This window comes from Ambystoma mexicanum, chromosome 2q (genome assembly GCF_040938575.1).
Source record: "Ambystoma mexicanum isolate Mex_15411 chromosome 2q, UKY_AmexF1_1, whole genome shotgun sequence".
In the NCBI taxonomy this organism is placed as follows: Eukaryota; Metazoa; Chordata; class Amphibia; order Caudata; family Ambystomatidae; genus Ambystoma; species Ambystoma mexicanum.
This window is the reverse complement of record NC_090924.1, coordinates 1,395,496,237-1,395,516,184: the sequence shown is the minus strand read 5'-3', so window position 1 is coordinate 1,395,516,184 and position 19,948 is coordinate 1,395,496,237. Positions and strand designations below refer to the sequence as shown.

Sequence of the window (19,948 nt, the reverse complement as noted above, 5' to 3'; positions counted from 1 at the left end):
CAAATATGGTTGCTCAGAGTGGGTCAAACGTGGTGTTCGACTTATGCAGGTCAGAGCGCTCACCAGTATCTTTTCAGAGTTGAGTCGCTTTGAGTCATGTAGTAACTGATGGCTGGGGTCGATTTGTGGCATTCCAGTCGTTCAAGTTAATGGTTGATTAAAGCCGAGTAGGTGATGGGCTCTGCGACGACACAATGCAGCATCAAGCTGGTTTGATGTTGCTAGCGCTTAGGTTCAATAGTTCGGTTGAGTTGCCAAAAGTGGCGACAGCAGATGCAAAGGTTCGAAGTGTGGTGAATCTTGTTCAAATATTATTTATGATCAGTTTGAGGTGATAAAAAACAGGGATCACGGCTGTTTAGGCACTCAGGATGTTGTGAGTCCCACTCACTGCGATCAGGTTCTATGCAGCAGTGTGGCTGGCTGAGATGCAGGTCTTGTTCGAGCAGCAAGTCACCCACACTGATCCCTGAGGATGGTTAGGGAACAGAACTTGTCTATGTCTTAGACACAGTCTTTACTGCATTGGTGAAGGGCCTTGGAAATTCAATTCACTCAACAGAGGTCCAATGAGTTATTTTTTTAGGTGTTTGTTCCAGAGTGAATCTGAGAAGGAGTGTCAGTCCCTTCTTTAAAAGGCAAAATCCAACGGGCGATCAGACTAAAGAAAGCCTGTTTTACTGGCCCAATCCCTGCTCTTGAAACAAGTGGACTTTGCCCAAAGTACTTTGTGATACAGAAAGTGGAGAGGACAGGAAGGAGAGATGAAGGCAGAGAGAAACAAGATGGTGGAACCTTCCTCCAACTGCAAAGAGCTCCATCTGTCTACACTAACCGCACCCTGTTCCTTTCCAAAAAGAATCCAAAGAATTTGGAAATGCAGCACCCTGATGTGAGGCTACTTCTGTTGTGAATTGGTGTGCCCTTTGATTACGTTTCCAAGGACATATTCTTGGGAGTGGCTGCCACTGTGGGGTGGGTGTTACCTGCCTTCACAAAGGAACAAAGAGAAGCAATTCCCAAGATGACAGTCCTGCCAGCAGTGGCAAGGCCAGCCTGTCTGGAAGAATATATATAATCCTTTCACAGCTGAGCTAGGCTCACATGGCTGACACATGCATAATATAACATTCAGTGGTTGTAATAATTTTGAGAAATACCACAAACTATACCATAACTCATTTATGGCTTATATTTAAAGATGCTTATATTTAAAGATGTGCCTGCCACCAGGACAGTTAAATCATAATTATAGGGTTTTGGCAAAGGGGCAAATATCTTAAATAGCGTCACTGCCGGTGCCAAATGGGCACTTGTGCCCTCAAAACCTTCTATGTGCCTCTGCTAGAAAAGGTGCTTCAATCCAGGATACTGATATAGCAGGGCACAGCTAAACACTATGTTTTACCATGGAGCATATGAGAGGGGAATCTGCTCAGCAGATTTCCCTCTCAGAGATGAAATTACCCTCATCATTTAATTAATTAACACAAACCAAAAAATCCAGGGCTTCTATACCCTTGCTACTAAAGGTGGCAGAATAATCGACCTGCCAATGCATGTTACCTTAGAGTCTGCATGTTTAAAACAGGCAATGTTTAGCACAGTGTTGGCCATCTAAGCCAATTAAAGTAATTATTTAATCATTAGTATTAGCTTTTGTACTAGTAATTACAGGAGCCAATTGTGACAAATGCATAATATTAATTAGCTTGTAAAAGGCTGGTAGGAGTTTTGAAAGAAAGTACATAGATGATGCTATCAACAAGCCGAATGTGACTTACCCGATTGGTAGTCACATTGCCTAACTGCTGCTGGTATGTCAAGCCTGTGATGCACAGCAGGAATGCTGCATAGCTTTCAATATAGACATGTCAGAAATGCAGCCAAGCATCCTATGAGCCATGAACTGCATTGAAAGCATTAACATGCTATTCTTTAGGCGCAGATCATTTTATGAAAGTGACCCTGATTAGCAAACATAACTTTCAGGCCGAATCCATTCAACCTGAACTCCTAAAATGTTGAAAAAAAACAGCAGGTGTTTCTCCATGAATATGTAAATCCATCTCAATGAGTTTAAAAAAAATATGAAGTCATGTAATGGGTCTTCATTGTACCATTGCATTATGTGTAGTTAAATAAGATGTAAATAAAGACTTGTGCGCCCAAAATGGCTTTCACTCTGACAAGTAAATCGCGAATCATACCTAGAGGGAAAGAGTAAGTGTATGAATTGGTGTGTTTGTGGCTGGCCCTTTTCACTCGCATCTATCCCACATATGTCAGAGAGTGGGCAGCTCTAGACCCACCGAAGAAGAAGTGTTGCTGAGTCAGTGCATAGCATTTGGTCCCGTGGAGGTGCTGCTTCTGTGCTAGATGGTGAAGGTTGGTGCCAGAGACAGCAAATCCAGTAGGAGAGTTACTCATTAGAGCCCTGGCCTTCACTTGGTGAACTTAGTTTCCATTGCAGTTCATCGTCATTCGTCAGCTGCAGACTCTGTCAGTTACCAGTGCTCTTTGGTGCTTTTGCCTTCTTGTGTCAGGTTCTGCCCGGTTAACCAATAGCAAGGCGTCCTACTTGATCTCTCTTTGGAGAATGAAAGTCTGAAGCACCCAGTATTGGAGAAGAGTTTCATTGTCGAGAGGGCTTTGGAAAGTTTCAGGTTCAGTCAGAGTTTCATCAGGTTCAGTCTTTGGGCCAGTGCCTTAATCATGCTTCAGGAATTGGCCCCAGCTTCTACAAGTTAATGGTGTGGGCCCAGAGCATCCATAGAGAATTGAGACGCGGGCAGGAAACCATTTCAGCAGCCACCCAGTCAGCTGGGGAGCCACATTCAGCATTTCCGGGCTCCTTCCTGGGCTTGCTCTCAGATTGTTTCCAAAACCCTGTCTACAATGCCGTCATAGGGAGTCCCACCAAATTCAGCCCTCCCTCTCGCCGTCAGCCAGGAGCCATAAACGCGGATGACCTCACAAATGCCCCACGCATTATCTCAGAGGATGGAATGTTGAGCTTTAGGATTTAGTTCTGGTCTTCATGTTAACCATCAATCTCACATCGGCTAGACCCACAGGTGCGGGTAAGATACCTTCCTACTAAGTGAGAAAATACATATTTTATATAAACCAAAGGAAGGTCAAACAGTGGGGTTCACTACTAATATCCTCATCAATCCCTGGAGCATGTCACTAACAAATAATTGACCCCCCATGCATCACCAATTTCATATGTAAAAACAATCCTAATTACGAATCCGGCGGCAACCGTACCATAAAACCGGCAGGTAGCTGCTGGACCCGTAATGATTTACTGGCGCCCGACTTGCCAGAAACACCCGGGCATTGCAACTCCGGCAGTCCGGTAAGTCATGCGCCGGTAAGTGTAAATCCCCACTCCCATTTCAGTCCCATAGGACTCAATGAGAGTGGGGACCACAGAAGCACCGGCACCGTTAATAACGGTGCTGGTGCTTCCGTGAAAGTCTGCGGCCGGGTGCCGTTCCGCCCGCCATGTCTGCCCTGGCGGGCGCTACGGCACCTTGCCACAGACTGGTAGTTTGGTAGCCTGGAAACAACGGTGCCGGTAAGCTTACTGGCACCGTTGTTTCCAGACCAGTAAGCTTGTAATGAGGGCCAAAGTTTTCAATTTTATTACATAATTCATAAATAATCACTCTGCACACAGTAATAGTAGTATAAAATATACTACAATTCAAACATGAAACCTGGCATTAAAAAAACAATTTATGTACAAAATTACACAATATTGTACAAAACACATCAATCATCATCTCCAGTGTCGCAGTGACCTGCTCAACAATAGCGTGGATCAACTCAACATATTTATCACGCTATCTTTTTCTAGCCCAACTCATACAAGTTTCTGTCCTATTTGGCTTGAATCTGATGGACATTCATCAGGGGCACAATGTATGTATCGTAAAATGGCTTGTGGTAGATTCCAACTCTCTATCACCCTGGTCTTCCTGAGGATCCCTATTGGGATAAAGGCACACTTTACGTACACTTAAACAGTCGGGTAATTACACCTAACATTTTGAACTCTTACCCCAATGGTTTGCAGATGTACTACTGAATAATATACCTGGGTGGTATTGCTGTGTCAACTTCTGACAACCACCTTCAACAGTATGTGTTGCAAGCAACCACAGAACAGTGAAATGTACACTGGAGGGCTAGAATTCGACTTTCGACTTCACAAAATAGCCATAGTCATTGTTCAAGCACACTAAAGGTTTCATTAGCAGCCTGTGGGTAGGAGCCAGCCAATCAGGGGGCCTACAAACACAGTCCGATACTCCCAATCTAGTTTGCTTTTCAAGCCATCTGATGGCCAGCTCCCCAGCCCAACATTTTCCACCCCGGCCCCGTCATTTTGACCACCAAACTCCAATCCCCACCTACCTATTTGCTGTGGCGGTGGTTGCCACTGCAGCTCCTGCAGCTTCTCTCCTTGCTCAGTTTGGCCACCATAGAAAGGGAAGAGGGGCTATGTGCGGAACCCTGCCTTCCTCAACCATGGCGGCCATCTTTGCACAGTAGTTTCATTCAATGCACGGGACGCCGTGCACGTCCCGTTCTTTGAATGAAAATGCAATTTTTTTAACACCCCGGGTTACCGCTTTGATAACCTGGGGTGCTAATGGCATTATTAATCCGTTCCAGGGGCTGACCCGGGGGTAATGTTCCCGGTGTCCTCGTTAAACACCCTTGTTTCGCTCGAGCCGCCAGGCCTTTACCCCCAGTATGGCCGTAGAATGGGTTAATACTGCCATAGTATGGCATGCACTAGGTTGTACCATTAATGAAAGATTCTGGTTGTCACCTCTCAAAGAGAGTGAAAATCTGACATACAGAGCTAATTTGAGCCAGTTGTTGGGTTGCCAGCTCATTTAGATTTGGTCGTATCACTGTCATATGTACTCACACATTATTGTTATTGACATAGTGTGTATGGAATGGGGAATGGGACATGCAGTATCTAATGCTCTGCTCCATAGATGGAAAGAGCCCCTCTGGGGGCACCAGTGTGTACCTCCATGCCCATGTCTCCACTTTCAGACTATAGCTCAGGGAAGGGGTTTGGGGCATCATTTGTACGATATAAAATACATTTGTTTCACTCTGTGGGGACATACCAGACATTGTAAAAGCCACCCCTTGGCGCCAGCCTAAAGAAAGCCAATCCTCGTCTATAAAAGTCTGCGAGGCGCGACTCCAACATTAACTGGAGCAGAGACATAGTTGCTCTAGACAACAGTAAAAATAGAACTGGACGATAGGAAGCAGTCTAATATCTCCCCGAGACTCATCAGGGAGAAGCCTATGATTAATTAGTGGTAGTATCGCAATTAATCAATGCCAGCCTCCAAATTAGTGGTTTAAATTACTGAACAAAAATGGTGCAGAAAAAGATGAGTCTCTGCCGAAAAGGAGAGACCATCAGGGGAGTTGCTAGGTCAGGAAAAGACCCGGGGCTAAGCTGATGTCGGAACTGTTGGGACTGGGGGCTAGCTAGTCTTTTGGCTGTAGCTCCTGAGTTTCTATCCGGGGCCACAGCCAAAAGATCAGGGGCTACAGTCCCCTTAGCCCCCCCCTAGCAACGCCCCTGGAGACCATGATACTGTCAGAGCTGAAGTCCAGGGGTTTGAAGCCTGGTCATGAAAGCCGAGGAGGAAAGGATTATGGAGCGTTTCATGAACGGCTGGCTGTAAATAGGGCAGACTTCAGGGACAACACTCTACACGGTCACTAGTGAGACCTCACCGGACTACTGAGTTAACTAGACGGCGAGACCTCTATGGTAGTGTGGCAGACCAGGCATTATTGAAGCCTCAACTGGGGCGTGGTGTTCAATTGTTGGTGAGACCCTGCCTGGAAAAATGTTTACAATCGTTGGTATAACCGCACCTGTAGAATGGTCCTGCTCATTAAAGAGATATCACCCGGTGAACGTTGTCCCGTCATTAATGACAGCTCATAAGAAGAAATGCATCCAGGCATTACTGAGACTCCATCTGGAGAATTGAATCCAGTCATTCGTGAGATCTCACTTGGAAAACTGGCTCCAGTCATTAATGGAACCTCACCTGAGCATTGTGCCCAGTTATTAATCAGATCTGACCTGGAGAATGTGTACAGTCATCATTGAAGCCTTACCTGAAGAAATGTGTCAAATCATTAAAGGAATAGAACATGAGGGGGGAGGGCATTACCAGTAGGTTAATGCACCTGGGGCGATAGCTACAAACCCGAGCAAAGCAAGGGCTTTAACGCAGCCCAGAGCATTACCCGACCGGTAATGCTCCCCCCTCCGAGGTTTCTATTGCTATTAGTACCCCAAAAGCAATTTATCGCAAATAATGTGTCTCCATATGATCGGGGAGAAGGGACTACACATAGTCCCTCTCCCTTGTCATAGCAGCCACTAAAAAGATAGAAAAAAAGTAAACAGACAAAATGGCCAACATGAAGGGGCGAAGGGACGACACAACGTCCCTTCTTCCTTTCCATGGTGGCTTGAAAAGAAAAGTGAAGGAAAGTGAAGGAACTCTGCGGGACATAGAGCTCTGGAACTACAGCTGGTAAGGTCTCGGCGAGGGCAATACGGTTGTTTGTAACCATCTGATTGTCCCTAGCCAGGTACTAATATTCAAACCTCACTTATCATGTCCAGTCATTATTGAAACCTAACCTGAAGACTTGTGCCTCGTCATTAATGAGACCTCACCTAGAGAACTGGGTACTGCCTTCCATGGACTATGATATCATCCTCTGGAAACTGTTGTTGGTGGGGGTCCAGGTGACTTCCTCCGCCCTGAGATGGTTCCAGCCCATTTGTCAGAGTCATCACCAGTTTTTTAAGATGGGTGATTTTCCGGTACCACCATCCACCCTTCGTTGAGGTTCACCTAGAGGTGCCTCATTTCCCTGTGCTATTTCACATATGGCTGGTTCCACTTTTTGACATTTGACGGCGCATCTGTCTTATGTTGATAATACGCGACCAGACCTTAAATTGACAGCGTCAGAGGAGGATTCTTGGTAACTTAAATCTTGCCTTATTAAAATTAAAGACTGGGTGAGGGAAGGTTCCCTTGAATTTAACGAATCGATGAAATGAACAAATGGATTTTTTTCTGCACCTCTAACTTTAACCCCATCCCTTTGCCCTTTGGTTTAGCCTTTGTTTCGGCAACCAAAGGTAAACATCTCATAGTCTACTTTGATAGAGAGATGTCTATTGTTTCACAAATCAACTCAGTATAAAGTTGGTGTTTTATCCAAGTAAATAAACGTCCAATTATTTCACCGCGTCATCGGTTGCTTGTGATCAGCACAGACATCAGTGATAGACTGGACTATGTTAGTGCCCTTTACCGCAAAACTTCCATTACGACACACTGCGGCTGGATGCTTAGTAGGAGGCTTTAAGACGTTTGTCCGTAGAGCGGAGGAGAAATCTTTTCTTCATAAGCTACCATGTAAAGAGCATATCAGGATTAAAATGTCTTGCCTCATCCTTTTATCTCAACTAAACCTAGCTCCTACTACCTGTCAACAACATCACCACAAGCTGCACATTTGGAGCCTCAAACAGTTTTATTTGGCCAGTCAATGGCAAGAAAACCTCTAAAAGTGACTGAGGTTTCTCTGTCCAAGCATTTACCAACTGGAGCTCCCTGCTTTTGGCAATGCAGGAAGACCCCTCTATGCAGGTTTTCAGGACCATGCTGAAAACACATATAGTCTAAGAAATTAGAATATCTGCCATCCTGTGAGCACATCCATCTCCAAATAGAGGCCTCCTGCAAGCTTGAGGGTGCTATATAAGTGCACGCACTTTCTCACCCACTCACTCTCGCATTCATCAAATCTCACCTAGATATTTGTGCCCAGTCATGAATGCCTCCTCTACTGGAGTTGTGAGTCCTCTTATTAGCGAGGCTTCACCTGGAAAGATATGTCTAATCCTTTGCCTGACCTTGCCTTTTGTAATGTGTGCATTGGCCATGTACCTCAGCTGGGGTGTTGTGTCCACTCATTATTGAGTTATTCCCGGGGGTATTATGTGGGTGCAGTGATTGCTGAAACCTTGCCTCTATAATAAGATCTTACTTTGAGGACTCTACTCCCTGCTTTGAGGTCTCTCATGCAGAGTTCTATGCTCATGCCTTCAACGGGATAACTCTCCCGCCGCACTGTCTACACGTATTGCGGAGACTTCACTTGGTGTATAGCTGTTATGTTATGTTAGGAACATTTCCAGAGCACAGACCATCACCAGCAAGGGCTTCATGGTGTCATAAACCAGAGACCTCATCTTGAGTTTTCTCTCCATTCATTGTTGTGACCTCATCCGGAGAACGTGTCCACTCATTGGACAAACTTCCCCTGTAGTATTGTGTCCATTTTGGGCGAGTCCTCCACCAGTGTATTGCATCCACCCTTCAATGAGACCTCACAACTTTCTGATGACACTCCTCCATTTATTTGTGGGGCTGCACCTGGATTATTGTGTCTAACTGTTCCTTGGAGGACACCTTGAAGAGTATCTGCACGCATTACGTAGACCTTACCTGAAGTATTGTGTACACTCATTGCTGAGATCTTACTTTGGTACTGTGCACACTCATCACGAGGCCTGCGGTGCTATCTGCACTCATTATTGAGACCTTACCTAGAGTATTGTGTGCACTCATGATTGAGATCACACCTCCTGTAGTTGCGCACTCATTAATGAGTCTTTGAATGAAATATTGTGAGCACTTATTAATGAAACCTTACCTTGGATTTTGTTTGCACACTCTACTGAGAAATCACCTGGGGTATTGTGTGCACACTAGTGAGACTCCACCTACGGTATTTGTGCACTCATTACTGAGACCTTACTGCTATCGTTCCTGGGGTATTGTGCGTGCTCATTACTGATAATTTTTCTGGGGTATTATGTGCCCTCATTACTGATAATTTTCCTGGGGTATTGTGCGCACTCATTACTGATAATTTTCCTAGGGTATGGTGTGCATGCATACTGAGACTTCACCAGCAGTATTAGTTAAAGGATGGAGCAAACGGGGAACTGAGGTCTGCTAGTTAATTATAACGAACAGGGGGTATTGAGAATGTGGTGCAAATAAAGGACACCGGAGGATAATGGCTAACGAAAATAGGGTAAATGAGATGGAGGTACATCTTTGAAAGGGTAGATAAGCAGATTGATTGTTGCTGACATCTAAATCTGACCTGCCTGCCACAGCACCTGATTGTGGGACTGGCTTGACCCCCTTTCTTTTTTCTGACTACGTTATATATACTTGCTTCATGAACATATGTTTCAATTACTACTTTGCTTACATTTTTTCAGGTTGCTTTATAATGTGACTTGGTGCTTTGAAAGTACGCACAATTGTAGGGACTAGTATTATAATTATATTATGTTTTCATTCTAATCAACCTAGAGAAATTTGGTTTGTAGCCAGACTAAGCTCAACCTTGGCGACTTCAGTTCTTAAGTTAAGGTGGATGTTTTCCTGTTTCAGGGCGTGCAAAGTTGTCAGCGTGAGTGTTTCCCATACATTCGTGTGGCTACTACAAAAGCTAAATGCATTAAATGATCAATATGAAAAAAATATCACTCTAATGCGCCAACTCCTTGAATTTTTTAATAATTAGAAAATTGCTGTTTGGTGAGTCAAATTGTGTTTATTTTCTTCTCATAGTGTTACTTTCACACTAGTCATAAACATTTTTTCAGAGTCAAATTTATGTTTATTTTTTCATAAACAATTTTTCAGAATCAAATTGTGTTTTATTTTCTCCACACGTGTTTCCCTATTGCCTGTTGCAATGGTTCTTCAGGAGAAAAAAAGAGAAAATATATTGTTCTGTAGAGAAAAAGGAAAGAAAAAGAAGAAAACTGGTATAAGTTTAACATTTCCCTTTGTTATTGATGATTATACTAATTATTTTAGAATTTACTGACTCACCCTATTTGTGTGATTGTTTTCGTATAATTTCCTTGTTCCATTATCCTTTTCCAGGAAATTGAAAACTTGATAAAATCACTTATGGTAGTCAAAAACTTGGATAGATAACCAATTCTATTTTGTTATAGGGAAGAGAAAAGACAAAAAAAGAAAAAGAAAAAGAGAATATTTTTCTTCTTGTGGTACTTGAAAAATAGCCCCCCACTTTTTATTTTGGAGATACATTAGTAAATATCACTAAAGTTAGAGCTGTTATATGGTTATCAAGTTTGGTCTTACCTTGTTATAATGTGCTTTCTTTTCAAAAATCGAAGGAGGTTGGCCTTGATAAACCTCTCCTGTCCTCGGCTGCTTTCGCAATGAAAGATAGCCGAATTGCGCTCCTTATCGCGTGCTGGTTAGCGCGATGACGTCTCCACGTATCACGCAATGTTATTGTTTGCGTGCCGTGGCGACGTTACGCTCTAATCAACCTAGTCTGTTTCTCTGATGTATTTGCCTCAGGATACAGACTAAATAACAGAATCCCCCCTTGTAAATACATTGGTGATTTAAAAAAACAGATGCATGAAACAGTATATCAGTTTAGCCCCTGAATAATAACTTTGCAGAAATCATTTTCTTTGTTTCTTATATTGAAGGTGGAATTAAATAAGATGGCGGCTACCCTGCTTTCTGAATTAGAAACTATGGAACCAGGAAGACAAGGCTTAAATGCCCCCTCCACACTTCATACGTTATGTGATCCTGAGAAAATCACTTTTCATCACAGTGCCTTATTTTCCTTAACTATCTGTAGAGAAAGCCTCACTCATGTGGGTTTATACTCTGTAGTGATATTCTATAACTAATTATAATTGTAAGAATGTATGTTAAGCATTCTGGCGAGGAGGCAGGATGACAAATGCAGGGCTTATGTTGTTGGGTGGGTAGACAGAGTGCCAGTTATGGTTGTTGGGTTGTGGGCTGAGGAGGCATGAAGCCAGGTATGGCAATTGCTCTGCTCTACCAATGAATTCTCTGGCTTCACCACCTCTTTACATTGTTCTAATACTAAAGATGGGATGGGATGGGAGGCGATGTAGCCTGCTGTCAAACTACAAACTGTAACACATTGAAAACTGTGCTCAAATCCCAGCTTTCCCGTTTCACCAATTATATTATCCTGGTGAAATAATTTTACTATGTTTGGTAAGTGGGAGAATTTCTCTAAGAAACCACAAACATAATTAACACATGTGTTGCATAAAAGGAAAGTAATATCAATGATGTCTACTATATATACTTGAGAATGTATGGGAATGGGAGAGGTTGGCATTGAGTTTACTTCTTCTGGAAGTCGGGGCCACTGCACTGCAAATTTGGGCTAGAAAAGTAAAATTGCCCACCAGGCTAAATATTGCCAGTCGTCCCTGTACATTATTGAGACCTTACTTGTAATATGGTGTGCACTCAATACTGAGGGCTTATCTGAAGTAGTGTGTGTACTCATTACTAAGCCCTCACCTGGGCTATTTTGTGAACTCACCACTGAGACCTCACCTGTGGTACTGTGTACACTGAATACTGACACCTCAGTTGCAATATTTTGAGCACTCATTACTAAGACCTCACTTGAACTATGGTATGTACTCAATGCAGAGACCTCACCTGTTGTATTGTATTTTCTCTTCAATGAGACCTTACCTGTTCATTAATGAGAGCGTACCTGAAGTACTGAGTGCCGTCATTACTGCAACTTCATCTAGAGTACAGTGCTCATTCTACAACAAGATCTCCTCTTGGGTGTGGATCAATTTATTGTAAATGTCTCACCTGGGTAACCACTTCACAACACTTTGAGACAAGAGGGTTATTTAACGACCTTGTGTAGCAATCCCTCTGTAGGATGCTGTCCTTTCAAATACACAAATGCTCACCGGTCTAGTAATTTCAGTAGAAACAAGGGGTCACACTCAGAGGAACCATATTCCAATATAAAAATAAACAATTTATTATTTCACAATTCAATATGTCATTTAATACAATTCAGAAACAGAAATTGCAGCAATTCCTCCGTAATATAGCAGCAAACAGGTCTTCAAATATCACAATGTCCGTCAAATACATACATTGCAGTTGTAATTAACAAAATAGCTCTTCCCCATCAATTTTATATTAAAGTGCTAGTGCTTTTAATATAAGGTACAAATCCTTGAGCTAAAATTAGCATCTCACTCTTTCCCAGACACTAATTCTTCCATTCAAACCATAATCACCCTACTTCTTTAATTCCTCTCTACACCATAAAAAACATTAAAAGGATCTTCTTCATGGATACGCTGACTCTCGCTTTGTTTTGAAGAAAGCTGTTCACAATGACTAGGGGCTGCACACTGGCTAACCACGCATTGGGCAAACTTCACGTGTAGTATTTTGTCCAATCTTTGGTGGGCCTGCCCTGGGGATATGGCATCGGGTCAGCGTTCATGCAGGTGCCGGGCCTCACCAATTTTTGTTGACGCCTCAACTGGGGTATTGAATCCAATCATTAGCAGAACCGCAACTGGATCACTGAATCAAATGCTACTGTTACCAGCAATGTGGTGTGCACGTATTACTGCGGCGTTAACTTAAGAATTGTGTGCACTCATTACTGACACCTTCCCTAAAGAATTGCTTGCACTTATTATGGAGACCATAACCTGGACACTGAGACCTTGCGTGGCGTAATGTGTGCGCTCATTACTGAGACCCCAATGGCAGTATTGTGTGCACTCATTACTATGGCCTGCCTTGAAGTATTGTGTGAACTGATTAGCAAGACCTTACCTGGAATTTCCTACACCTGCCATTCACCTGTGCTTTCTAGTTTGAATATGTATGGAACTGCCATCTGGCAAGGGTGCAAAGCCCTGACCTTTTTGACTTTTTATTGAATCATAAAATGATGCAGTTAGATCCATCTCCGAAAAGCTCCATGCCAAAAGCATAGTGTGTATCTGTGGCCTGCTGCATCAGTATGTTGATCCACAGAACATTCTCTAACTGTGGCACCAAACAGGTCCATAGGTCGTAGATGCCCATGTGACAGCGGCAGTGACAGAAAAGTCTCTCTTGTGTAGGGGCAGCATTTAAGATATGCACCCCTGTACCTGAATGATGATGAACATAAGTACCCCATGATGGTGGCAGGATAATCTCTAAAATAAAGCCTGAGTTTAGGAAAGTGCTTGGTATTACTTATGATCACGGTGCCACACTCCAATTGATATTGCACATGTGTCAGCTTGTCAGAGTCAGCTCTGCTGTGGAAGGTGACGTGGAGTTTGGTTAGCCGGGTGTATTCACCCAAATGGCAGGACAGGAACCTAGAGGGCCGTGCCTGCTCTATGATCTCTTTGTGAAGGCAGGTAACACCCTCAGCCAGAGACAGCTGCACAGCAGGCAGCTGTCCTGGGACCAGGCATAAAAGGAGCACACCCATGCAAAAGGAGTAGCCTCACACCAAGGTGCGGCATCTCTAAATGCCTCTGTTTTCAGTGAACAGGGAAGGGGTGAGAGTGGCAGGAGTGTTCTGGTAAATTAAAGGAGATGTCCACCATCTTGAGTCTCACTGTCTCTTCCTCTCTCTATCCTGTCCCCTCCGCTTCCTCTGGAGCAAAGCACTTTGGGTGTGACATCAGAAGGGCAAAGTCCACTCTGTTCAAGAGCAGGGATTGGGCTACTAAAGCAGGCTAGCTTTAGTCCAATCACCTGAGGATGTTCACCTTTAAAAGAAGGGGTCTCCCACCCCTTCTTAAGATTCTCTCAGATCCTTTATGGCTGCAGATTCACTGTGAAGATCTCACTGGACTTCCTTTGAGAAAGTTGCACTTTCCAAAGCCCTCAGCCTGAGGCGAAGAACGAGTCATCTAAGACAGACGGTAGGTCTGTCCCCTATCACTCCCCGGACACATCAGGAGCGACCTCTGCTGTGGATCAGGACTGAGCTGGGAGAGCAGACCCTGAACAGAACCATCCTGTCCTCGAGTCCCCTTGAGTGGGCCTCACAGCAACCAGAGGGCCTGACCAGTCAAGGCTCCCTGTTCTACTGCACTGAACTGGTCACTATGTGTTCACCACCCGCTGATTGCTGCACTCCTCCACCGTTTGAACATGCTTGCACTTTCAACCAGCTCGACACTGCATCATGTCCTAACTAAAGCTCATCACCTGCTAGTCCCGAAGCAATGGTAGTTGAAATGGTGATCTTGGTGATCTTGCGTCGAGGGGCGGTTGATGAGGCAGCAGTTGAAGAGCTAGCTGGGTCAAGCCGTTGTTGTAACCCCTGGTTAGTTCCGGCAGTTATTTGGTCTGTATCCCCAAGTTGAGCCATTGCCGATGCGCGTTTTGACCTAAGTCGATACTCCGAGAGGAGGAGTCAGTGTCCCAACGGGACAAGGACTCCTCCAGTACGCCGACCGGCTCGAGCACTGGCTATCCAGCCACTCTGGCACCCTGATCCGGAAGGACCAGTAACCAGCTCTCTCCAGAGCCTCCTTCCTAACCAATTAGCCCTGAAAAAGACTTAGGTCGAAACGCGCGTCGGCTGTGTGTACTCACCTATGTGAAAAACTGCCAGTATTGGCCACGTTAATGTTCTTCAATTGCTCTGGTGCTTTGTTGAAAACAATAATAATAAAAAAACAATTTACAAACACCAACATGACTCTTCTGACCGGATGATGAACCTAAACTATAAGCTAATCAGCTGGATTCTCGGAGTATCAAATTCCGCCAGCGCCCAACACTATCCACAGGTTTGCCATCCCACGTTCTCGTTTTGTTTCTGGTGTTGACTTTCATGCACAGTTTGTAAACATATACCGAAAGATATCAAATGCAGGCATTACTTATTAGTAGACTGCACAGTGACCTTCTAATAGATTTTCAATGTCATGTCCAGACACTCTTATGGGAACAACAAAAGACACATGTATAGATGCACAGTTGCATGAGCACACAGATATGTCTTTCCACATATACTCTACACAGTCAGAAATACACTCACATACACAAAGTCACACAGTCCCTAATTACCATTGTCCCCTTTACTGATAGCGTGAAGGGGTGTCTTCTCAGCTGTTATATTGTGGGAAGTCATCCTGAAGATACCATCATCCCTATCTGCAGTATTTTCTTTGTTTTTCCTACTTGAAAAAAGTGTTCATGAGATCACAGAGGGAATAATTGTATTCTGTACCATATGCGATAATAAATACTTGAATGTAACACACTGATTTCTTTTTTCCACTCTAAATATGCACACTTATTCAACAGTATCTGTTAATTGGACTGTGCCTACTGCACAACGTGTACACTTGCCTTTCATTTTTCTCGGTAAATGTCTTTTTCAAAGGCACTGGTTTACAGGAGCGTGAGAACTGTAGTTCATTGCCACTTGCTATTTGTTATTTCCCACGCGGATATCCCTGCACCTGCGCAAACTGAGACTCTCCTATCCAATCAGTGCTTCCCGACGCGCGAATTACATTCTCAGATGAGACGTTTGCACGCAGCCTGAAGACCTGTGCCATGAATGAGCGTTCATGGCCATGCGCGCTCACAGCCCTGCGGTGCTTGAAGCTTCAAATGCTCGCTCTGCCCCCTTCAGGCTGCCTGATCATTCTTATAGCAGCAGTGGGTTAAAAAACACTGTCACCCAAAAGAAATCATAGCGTAGGTCCAAACTGACTTCGCTTCTCACAACAAGTGATTTACCCAAAGTCTCAGTAACAAGCCCTCCACGGCATTACTCTTTCTGTTCTTTTCCTCAGTGCTCCCACTGTATTAGTTTACAGATGACCCCCCACGTAGTTGTAAACAAGTTCCCAATCATCCAGACCAACCAAAATAAGGGAGCAAACCAAGGTGCACTTTATTGATACATTCATCCAGTGGAAGGTCCACAGATGTTCTAACTAGGCCTCATATCATTGAGATCGTGCAAGTGCAACAACGCAAAGTGCAGGGGGAAGGGAGAAAGGGAAGTGCCAGGGTGTGGAAGGGGGAAGTGCAATCAGGGCAGCATTGCACTTAGTAAGTGCAGCCAGGGCGGCGTGGGTCTGGGTAAGTGCAAGGAGGCATGGAACTGTAGAGGTTACAGTTGCAGCCCCTAAGTGTGTGGTAGGCCCAGGGGCTGTGCAGGTGAGATTGATCATGGAGGAGCTTGGTACCCAGTGAGACTCTGAGGGTAGCCAGGCAACCAGTCGGTGCAGCACACAGGTAGGTCAGCACGGGAGGGTGAGTGAAAAAGCAGAGGAGAAAAGGAAGGTCCTGAGTCACTTCTAGAACTTCAGGTGGTCCGGCTCAAGTTTGAGAGGGCCATGGATGCCATTCCAGAGGGAGGCATCTGCAGAGGAGAGAGATATACACCCACTCTCTTTCTGAGGAAGGTATTATGGAAGAGAGAGTTGGATGTACTGAGGTCCCAGGCCCCAGCAGCCTTGTGGACGATGCAGAGGGTGTTGAACTTGATCCTTGCAGTCAGCGGGAGCCAGTGGAGGGATTTTGGGCTGGAGAGATACAGTTTTGTGGGCTTGAGGCCAAGGATAAGTCTTGCAGTCCTGTTCTGTATTAGTTGCAGAGGGCAGAGCGTAGAAGAAGGCAGATTGAGAAATCGGCTGTTGCAGTAGTCCAGCCTAGAGAGAACCAGAGCTCTGTAGACAGTGAGCATCTGGGACAAAGTGAGAAAAGGAAGACTACCTCTGAGGAGGTGCAGCTGGTAGTGGGCCTTCTTGGCAAGGTGAAGGAAGAGGTGTCATGATGCCTACCCCCGGGAATCCAGATCGAGTCCATCAGCCCTGGGAGCAGGCATCCAGATACTCATTAAAACCCCAACAGCCCAGGCTGGGGGCTGTTTGGATTCAGTCCTGGCGCCTTAGGCGCCAGGCTCATCATAGAAATCAGTCCTATCGCCATAGGCGCCAGGCTCATAGACTTTACTTACCTTATGCAGACCGTGCTGCAAATGAGTCCAAGCCAACGTGAGGCCGGGATGGGACTATTTCATTACAGGGACTATTTTTTACTCGGGTGTGGTTCTGGGGAACTTCTTACCTGGGACTACTTTGCAGGCTATTTAAACCACGCCCGAACAGCAGCTCATGCTTCGTGTTATTCTGCATCCAGCAGCGTAACACTCACCGTGTCTGCAAGTCAGCATCCAGTCTTCTGCCACACCCGCCTCGAATCCGGAGCTCCTAGACAAAAGGAAAAGAAAGGAGAAGAGGTTAGATCACGGACATTATTTGATTCCTTACCTGATTCCGGATCCAGCACATCTCCAAGCCTGGAAAGGACATTATTTCAGCACGCGTCGCTTCGCCAGCAGCAGCGCCGCGTTATACTCACCAGTCCACCGCATCTTTCAACTCAGCGCTGCCTCCATCATTTTCTTCGTCGAAACCCAGCACCTGGGGGGAAAACAAAAGGAATAACAAGGTGAGCCGAGAAAACCGACAAAGACAATCTCTTTGCCACCATAGGCTTACCTGCTTTATCACCGGAGGTATTATCCTTCAATTCGCTGCATCTTTCTATGTCGCACCTATAAAGGGAGAGAAAACAGCAAGTTAAACTCATGCAACTTTTACCGGACAGTGTTTGGTAATACAGACTCTTACCTGAACGCCATCAGCTGCCTCCAGGCAATATTCTTTTGGACCCAGCTGCAACCTAACGAGGGAATGGAACAAGAGTGAACATCGGACATATTGAACTCTTTGAACTTTATAGACACTGGAGTCAATATTCCTCCGGAACTCCTCCAGTATCTTCAAACCAGTGAAGAAACTGGTATCTATGCGCCCCTGCATGCAGGATGGAGAGCTCATCATTTAAAAACATAAGGTGAGGTTACCAAGAGGGGATATCGGAGGTGATTAGTGGGGAGAACGAGAAAAGTTGGGGGGGCCATCACTAAAGTCCACGGGTGGCTAAATCCCTTTCTCCACTTGCAGGAGAATACTTCTACGAGTCCAGCAGACAAGATTAGGTGGGCCAGTCCAGACTGTCATCTCTTCACTACGCATCACGTTGGTGGAGACCGCAGCTGTCCGGGTCCGATCAACGCCCCTGTGGGAACCAGGTGAGCGTAACAGAGGGCCCAAGGAGGGCAGCCAGAGTGAGAGAGTAAAAGCGGGAGCAGGGGTCCGAATGAGAAGGATCGCCGTCTTACGGGCATTAAGGCAGAGATTGTTCGAGGCGCACAAATCCAGAATTGCAGATAGAGAGTCAGGAATGAGCGAGACAGGAGAGGAGGCTGATGGGAGCCTGAAAGTGAGCCGAGGGTCATCCGCATAACACTGATAGTTAGACGAGAAGATAGAGATCAGGAGGGCAAATGGGACCAAATAGACATTGAAGAGCCAGGGTGAGAGGATAGAGCCTAGGGGAACACCACATGTCCCGGGAGGATAGCTCAGCGGCAGCGTGCGCGTCTTGGAAGCAGGACGACACGAAGCAACAACAGGTTCGATCCCCGGGTCCGCGCTTAAAAACCTCTGGGTGTTTAAGCGCGTTATAAATACGCAACTAAGAGAAAAAAAAAACAAAACAATTACGCAACTAAGAAAAAACAAACAATCCCTGTAACAGCGCCTCGATGCCTGCGGGCTGTGTGAGCGCTTTATAAATGTTAAATAAAAATAAATGTTAAAATAAAATATGGAGAGAGAAGTGGTGGAGAGAAAGGATCCAAGTTGGACCTGGGAGGGTCGGTCCAGGAGGAAGGAGGTCACCTACTCCAGGGACTGATCCCTGATGCCCAGGGCCTCACAGAGTTGATTGATCAGGATGGCATGATTGACCATGTCAAAATCAGAGGAAAGGCCATGGAGGATGAGAACAGAAGGAAGGCTGGAGTCAAGATTAGAGAAAAGATCTTCACAGGTGTTCAGGAGAGCGGTTTCTGTGTCTCTGGCCAGACTGATGGCTGCTCTGAAGCCAGGCTGATGGTCATGGAGACAACCAACAGATTCAGTGTGGAGAGTCAGCTGGGAGATGGCCCGGCTTTTCCAGGAGTTCGCTCAGGAAAGGAGTGATTGAGACTGGGTGATAGTTTTCTGGAGAGGTAGGATCGGCCGAAGGCTTTTTAAGGAGTGGCTGAACAAGGGGGTTCTTGAGGGGAGAGGGGAAAGATCCAGTAAAGAAAGAGTAATTGCAGAAATCGGCAAAGGCTGGAGCGAGGGTGTTAATGAGTTCCTTGATGGTTCTGGAGGAGCAGGGGAGCACCTAATTGGATGACACTTTCATAGATCGGACTTGTCTTTAAACGTTGTCGGGGTTGTCAGAGAGAAAGAGGAGGAAGGAGGAGGAGAGGGAGAGGTGGCCAGAGGGGGCTGAGAGAGGGAGAGGAAGAGGAGAGCAAGGAGAAAATGGGCCTCATTACAAGTCCGGCAGTAACCTTGCTGGTGCTACCGGTGGATTGCGGCCAGACTTGCAATATTTACCGGCGCCTGGCTTGGCAGAATCACCAAAGTATTGCAACCCCAGCATTCCAGGAAGTCAGGCGCCGGTAAATGTTAATCCCCATTCCCATTTGCGTCCTATAGGAATCAATGGGAATTGGGACCATGGATGCACAGGCACCATTAACAACGGTGCCGGTGCTTCCGTGCAACTCTGCGGGCGGGTGCCATTCTGCCTGCCAGGTCTGACCCTGGCGGGCAGGATGGCACCCGCCTGCAGAGTAGTACTGTGCTTATCGGCACCGTTGTTACCAGACTGGTGTGATCATAATGAGGCCCAATATCTTGAGTTAGTGGTGAAGTGAGACGCCAGAGCCGTACAGAGGGCTTGAGAGGGAACAGGAGAGGGGGAGATTGCAGAAGGATTGGTCAGCTCCTTGCAGATTTTAAAGAGTTTGGCCATGTCATTATAGGCCACAGAGACGTGGCTTGAATGTGGACTCT

At 45.5% G+C, this 19,948-nt stretch overlaps 1 protein-coding gene across 2 annotated transcripts in view; it reads left to right on the top strand.

Moving 5' to 3' along the window:
• Nucleotides 1-19,948, top strand: part of KCNH8 (potassium voltage-gated channel subfamily H member 8) — a 1,879,819-nt gene that overhangs the window by 1,023,426 nt on the left and 836,445 nt on the right. The gene's annotated exons all lie outside the window — the stretch shown is intronic.